The sequence below is a fragment of the Wolffia australiana genome, chromosome 13 (assembly GCF_029677425.1).
Source record: "Wolffia australiana isolate 7733 chromosome 13, ASM2967742v1".
NCBI classification, from domain to species: Eukaryota; Viridiplantae; Streptophyta; class Magnoliopsida; order Alismatales; family Araceae; genus Wolffia; species Wolffia australiana.
The window spans coordinates 2,781,413-2,787,500 of NC_135847.1; positions in this window are offsets into that span (position 1 = coordinate 2,781,413).

Genomic DNA, 6,088 nt, shown 5'->3' on the forward strand with positions numbered 1-6,088 from the left:
TACCACCAAATCTCCTTCTCTGTCTCCTTGTTTCATAGAGAGTTTCACGAGGGTCTTTCCCTGCCTTTTCTCTGTGGAAGAGAGGCATGTGGTTCTGCGGTGGAAGGGTGAAATTGTGCTGTACGAGGAAGATTTGTCCACTGAAGATGCGACGGAAACGCCGTAGCTGGTAGGGCGGGCACACACGGCTGCGCGAAACTATCCCCGCGGGATTCATCATATTTGCTCTCTACGGGCGTCATGTCCCATCTGCGTTTTCTCGTGACAGACGCGCCAAGGCAACTCCAGTGGTCCTCCCTTCTCCCTATCTATCTATCTATCTATCTGTCTCTCTCTTTCTCTCCGTCCTTATCTGTCTATATCTATCCCTCTTTCGCGCTCTCTCTCTCTCTCTATCTATCAATCAATCTATCTATCTATCTATCTATCTATCTATCTATCTATCTATCTATCTATCTATCTATCTAGCTATCTATCTATCTATCTATCTATCTAGCTATCTATCTATCTAGCTATCTATCTATCTATCTATCTATCTAGCTATCTATCTATCTATCTAGCTATCTATCTATCTATCTATCTATCTATCTATCTATCTATCTATCTATCTATCTAGCTATCTATCTATCTATCTATCTATCTATATATCTATCTATCTAGCTATCTATCTATCTATCTAGCTATCTATCTATCTATCTAGCTATCTATCTATCTATCTATCTATATATCTATCTATCTAGCTATCTATCTTGCTATCTATCTATCCTTTTTTTTTTGTAACAGACATTTCATTGATATAAACATGGCAATACATTGTCTAATAGTGCCCTTAGGCATAAACACCATAGGTATTACATTCTTTATGCTGGTGTACATTAATTTAGCATTCACCACTTTCTTCAAATGTGCAATTGACTGTTGCGACATTTATCCTTTGTGTCAGTCTTCATCATATCATGTAGCTTTGTTCTGCTGCCTGCATTGCTCTTAGGTTGAATTTGCTTGGGCTCCATATATTCTTCTTGATATCTCTTCATTTGGCTTGAACTCTTCCTCTAACTCTTCAACTTCCTTTCTTATTATAAATTTAGCATTGATGTCCCTTACGCAATCTTTGTGTGGCGTTCCACTCTAGACAATAATCTGAATTCTCTTGTGTTGACGTTGCTTCTGTTGGCACCTCTTCTTCTTTGTTATCTCTTCATCTAGCTTTAATTCTTCTTCCATCTCTTCCTCGTCACATTACCATCCAGATAATATGGATGTCTCTACCTCCTTTATGTCGTCTTCCAGTGTATTCAGTTATCTGCACAAAATTCCAAACTTGTGAAATAGAGAAGTATCTAAAACAGTTGTGGACAAACTCTTCACAAGTCCTTTTACAAAATTTAACTCTTTTTATGATATTAGTTCATGCCATCATGTAATTTTCGGAATAAAAGATATATGAATTTTAAAAACAGAACGGATCCATATTTCACCTATGTTCTCTCAGGTATAGACCTGTATGTTGTCAACCAATCGCTAGAGCATGATTTGAATCAAATGAAAACTCATTTTGTACTCCTGTTCCCCCAACTTCAGTTCCCAAAGCCAAACGTCTTTGAAGAAGGTTAGCGTCGATCTTTGATGAATGACTGAGAATCTTATTGATACTGAAGAGAAGACCTTTGCCACCTTGGATAGAAATATTTTCTACTTTCTTGCATGTGTAAGCTCCTTCTCCCTGGTAATAGCAGTTTTATGACGTTTCTTTCGTTTTTTGGTTTTACCTTCTTTTTTTTTCTTTTTTCTCTTTGCGCCATACTTCTGTGCTCCTTTTCTTGGAGATAGCTTCATCACTTACTTTCTTGCTTTCTTCATTTGTACTCCATTCCTTGGTGATGGTTCCCCATTTAACTTTGATAGGCTCCTCCCAGTTTTCATCTCTGATTTTGGTTCCTTCGTTCATTGACTATTGTTCTGGTTACATCCGTCATTGGCCCAATCTTACAACATGAGTTACAATTGACTCAGATCATGCTCTAATTCCTTGAATGACTAGTACCTGCCACTCCCAGATTAAACATAGAAGACCATAGTTCCTATCTTGTTTCCTCTGCAATTTATCGCTAACTATCTAAAATGGTATTGTCATTTAAACATGATATAGAGTAAAGGGATGTCAAATGATAGTTTTGAAAAATTTTGATGTTAACTAAAAATCTGCTATAGGAATAGATATATTTGGATATGTAAATGGATGGGGCCAGTGTGAGCATCGATCAATCACGTTAAACAAAGGTTAAAGAAATTTTTTTTTTTAAAGAAAATTTGTAAAAGGAAATATTTCACCTGATATTCTTTTAAGCTTTTGATTTCCATCTTCTTGCATTTTCTATCTATCTATTTATCTATCTATCTATCTATCTGTCTGTCTGTCTGTCTGCCTGCCTGCCTACCTGCCTGCCTGCCTGCCTGCCTGCCTGCCTGCCTGTCTGTCTGTCTGTCTGTCTGTCTGTCTGTCTGTCTGTCTGTCTGTCTGTCTGTCTGTCTGTCTGTCTGTCTGTCTGTCTGTCTGTCTGTCTATCTATCTATCTATCTATCTGTATATTTCTTTATATCTCTCTATCCATCTTTCCTTCCATCTCTCTGTCCCTATCTCTGTCTCTCTACCTCCCATTCTTTCTAGCTCTCTCTCTCTCTCTGTGTCTGTCTGTCTCTCTATCTTTCAATCTCTCTTTCTATCCATCTTTCATTCTATGTCTCTATCTCTCTCTCTCTCTATCCATCTTTCATTCTATCTCTCTATCCATCTTTCATTCTATCTCGCTATCCATCTTCCATTCCATCTCGCTATCCATCTTTCATTCTATCTCGCTATCCATCTTTCATTCTATCTCGCTATCCATCTTTCATTCTATCTCTCTATCCATCTTTCATTCTTTCTCGCTATCCATCTTTCATTCTATCTCGCTATCCATCTTTCATTCTATCTCTCTATCCATCTTTCATTCTATTTGTCTGTCCATCTCTCCATCAATCTTTCATTCTTTCTCTCTATCCATCTTTCATTCTTTCTCTCTATCCATCTTTCATTCTTTCTCTCTATCCATCTTTCATTCTTTCTCTCTATCCATCTTTCATTCTTTCTCTCTATCCATCTTTCATTCTGTCTCTCTATCCATCTTTCATTCTGTCTCTCTATCCGTCTTTCATTCAATCTCTCTCTATCTCTCTATCTCGTTCTCTCTCTATCTCTCTATCTCGTTCTCTTTCTAGCTCTCTATCTCTATCTCCCTCTATTTATCTCTCTACCTGTCTCCTTTTCTAGCTATCTTTCTCTATCTCTCTCCTCTTTCTAGCGCTATATCTCTATCTTTATTTCGCTCTCCTTCTACCTCAATCTCTCGCTTTCTATCTCTATATCGTTCTATCTATATTTTGTTCTCTTTATCTCTTTCTCTTTATCTCTCCATCTCTCTCCTCTATCTTGCTATCTCTATCTCTTTCTGTATCTGTCTCGTTCTCATTATTTTCTCTCGTTCTATCTCAGTCTTGCCCTCCACGTCTCGGTCGTTTTATCCGTATCTCGCTCTCTTTATCTCACTCTCTCTCTCTCTCTCATTAGCACTCTTTCTGTCTACCTACATCTCTCTATTTATATTTTTATCTCTCATTAGCACTCTTTCTATCTCTCTACATCTCTCTATCTATATCTTTATATCTCTCGTTAGCACTCTTTCTATCTCTCTACATCTCTCTATATCTCTCTATCTATATCTTTATATCTCTCATTAGCTCTCTTTCTATCTCTCTACATCTCTCTATCTATATCTTTATATCTCTCATTAGCTCTCTTTCTATCTCTCTACATCTCTCTATCTATATCTTTATATCTCTCATTAGCACTCTTTCTATCTCTCTACATCTCTATTTCTATATCTTTATATCTCTACATCTCTATTTTTATATCTTTATCTCTCTCTTTATCACTATTTCTATCTCCCTACATCGCTATTTCTATCTCTCTGCATCTCTCTCTCTCTCTATCTTTATCTCTCTCATTAGCACTCTTTCTATCTCTCTCTTTCTCTCTACATCTCTTTCTATCTCTCTGCATCTCTCTCTCTCTCTCTATCTTTATCTCTCGTTAGCACTCTTTCTATCTCTCTCTTTCTCTCTACATCTCTTTCTATCTCTCTGCATCTCTCTCTCTCTCTATCTTTATCTCTCGTTAGCACTCTTTCTATCTCTCTCTTTTTCTCTACATCTCTTTCTATCTCTCTGCATCTCTCTCTCTCTCTATTTTTATTTCTCTCATTAGCTCTCTTTCTATCTCTCTCTTTCTCTCTACATCTCTTTCTATCTCTCTGCATCTCTCTCTCTATCTTTATTTCTCTCATTAGCACTCTTTCTATCTCTCTCTCTACATCTCTTTCTATCTATCTGCATTTCTCTTTCTATATATCTTTATCTCTCTCCTTAGCACTGTTTCTATCTCTTTACATCTCGCTCTTTCTATATCTTAATCTCTTTCATTAGCTCTCTTTCTATTTCTCTCCCTCTCTCCCTCCCTATCTCTCCAAATCTATCTCTTTCTATCTCTCTACCTCTTTCTCCATATTTCTCCTTCTCAATCTATCTACCTTTCTCTCTGTCTCTCTCTCTCTCTCTCTACCTTTCATTCTATCTCCCTCCCTTTATCTTTCACTCCAGCTCTCTATCCCTCTCTCTCTATATTTATCTTTCATTCTGTCTCTCTATCTATGTATCTGTCTATGTATCTATCTATTTATCTTTCGGTATATACCTTTCATTCTTTCTGTCTATCTCTTTTTATCTTTCACTCCTTTTTATAATCTCTTTATCTGGCACTCCATGTCCCAATCTCCCTCTATATATCTTTCATCCCGACTCCCTATCTCTCTATCTTTCATTCTCTCCCGCAATCTCACTCTATCCCTATCTCATGCACTATCTCCAGCTTGTCATGATCATCTAGTCTCGCATCTTCCTTAGTCCTCAACTCTCTTATGCATGTGTATGTCCGCACACATACATATCCCCATCTATCTCTCTAAACGGAGTTGTTTGGCTTATGCTACTTAGATGCCGTTGTACTATTTTTTTGCTAGCTTGACATTTAATGGTCTTTAACGGTTGGTTTCCCTTTTGACTCATTCTTCTAACTTGGTCCGTCTTGTTCCATCTTACGGTTATATTTCCCTTTCACTGTCTGTCTCTTCTCTGAGTTTCTTTCTATACTCCTGTATAACTCTTTAACTTAAGTCTTCTGGCTCTTTACTCCGTCTTTTCTGTCTTTATTCTTTATCGCTGGCCATCCGTGTCTCTCTCATCATTGAATGTGACGGTTGATTTTCATTCAATCGCAGTTTCTATGTTAAATGATTATTTCAACCGAATAATTGATATTACATCACTTAATCAGTGAATTTGATACATAAGAGAATTCCACTGTTCCAATATTTCATCTGAGAATGTATGGAAATGGAAGAATAATCATGGAAAAGAATTGTTCATAATCCTGGAAACTGGCCCCTTGCTCATGGTCATCCTTGGGTTATTATGTCTGGACCCTGAGGTTGGGATGGAAAAACCAGGGGAAGAGAGAAAATATTGATAGAGGCAGAGATTTGGAGAGAGATAAATCCTCTCTTTCTCTCCCTTCACTCACTTTATCAGTAAAAATGAAGGAGATAAGAGAGATAAATTCTCTCTTCACTCACGTTCTCTCTCTCCCTTTACTCACTCTCTTTCTCCCTCTTCACACAAACACTCACTCTCTCCCTCTACACACAAATGCTCTTTCTCTCTGTTCACATACACCCTATAACATTTGACTCACTTTTTTTTTCTCTTCACGCTTTACACCTCTCTTCACATGTTCTCTCTCTCTCTCACTTTCCTCTATCTCTATCTCTCTCTGACTCTCTCTCTCTTGCTCTCCAAGATTTGTTCTCTCCCTCTGTCTCTCTCAGTTTCTCTCTATCTCTATCTCTCTCGCTTTCTCCCCCTCAGTTTATCTCTCTCCACTCTCTCTTCAACCTTCTTCCTCTATCTCTCTCTCTTCACTTACACACACACA